Here is a 1,061-nt window from a genome sequence, read left to right as displayed (position 1 = left end):
GAGAGAGAGAGAGAGAGAGAGGGAAGAGCACAAGCGAGTATGAGTGGGGGGGAGAGGCAGAGGGAGAGGATCTTTCAGTAGACCCCCACCAAGCAGGAGTCCCATGCGGGACTTGATCCCAAGAGCCATGAGATCATGACCAGAGTGGAAATCAGGAGTCAGACACTCACTGACGGAGGCCACCCAGGTGCCCTTGTCTACTGTTTGTCTCTTATAGAATGTCATGTGATTGGAATCTATCACATGTAGCTTCTTCAGGCTGGCTTCTTTTGCTGAGTAGTATCGAAAACAAAATTTCTTAAAGGAAAATGGAGAGAATTTTCTATTCATGATAAAATTTCAGTTTTCAAGCAAAAATTAGAATTTGGGAAAACATACACCTATCATCATGAGCTTGCCAGATTCCCAAAACTTAAAGACTTTCTACACTTGATCTTAGCCAAAAGGCCGAGAAGTGATAACTTAAAGACTTTTCTAATGGGATGGGTAGAGATATTTATGGCTGTGATTTTTTTTTTGTATTGTATGATTAAAGGTGCTAGCGTTTGTATTACCTATATTACTCAGTGAACTAATATTTTCCAAATTACCAATACGTGAAATGATCAGATCATGCATAAGTAAAATATTCATTCAACATTTGAATAGATCAATGAATTTTAATGTAACAGAGTATGAAAAGTTTATTGATATGGTGTCAGATTCCACTTTGCAATTAACTTTTAAGAAACTACCACTTGTTAAGTTCGTTGTATCAAAAAAGAAAGCCCACAATGACATGAAAGGGTATTACAATACTTACTCTCTTTCTAATGATTTGCATGAGACAGGATTTTCTTCATGTACTGTAACTAAAACAACCTATTGCAACAAATTGAATGAAGATGCAGATGTGAGAACACAGATGTCTCCTATCAAGTCAGTCTTTAAGGGGCTTGAAAAGTGATAGCTAATGCCATTCTTCTTTTTTTTTTAAATAAAAACTTTAGGGTCGCCTGGGTGCTCAGTCAGTTAGGCATCTGCCTTCAGCTTAGGTCGTGGTCCCAGGGTCCAGGATGGAA

At 38.3% G+C, this 1,061-nt stretch overlaps 1 pseudogene; it reads right to left on the bottom strand.

The window, feature by feature from the left end:
* Positions 1 to 312: 312 nt before the first annotated feature.
* On the bottom strand, positions 313 to 459 carry LOC121101338 (annotated as a pseudogene).
* Between the last annotated feature and the right edge of the window lie 602 nt (positions 460 to 1,061).

Source organism: Ursus maritimus, unplaced genomic scaffold (genome assembly GCF_017311325.1).
Source record: "Ursus maritimus isolate PB19 unplaced genomic scaffold, ASM1731132v1 scaffold_7, whole genome shotgun sequence".
Taxonomy (NCBI): domain Eukaryota; kingdom Metazoa; phylum Chordata; class Mammalia; order Carnivora; family Ursidae; genus Ursus; species Ursus maritimus.
This window is presented reverse-complemented; position numbering and strand designations above follow the sequence as displayed.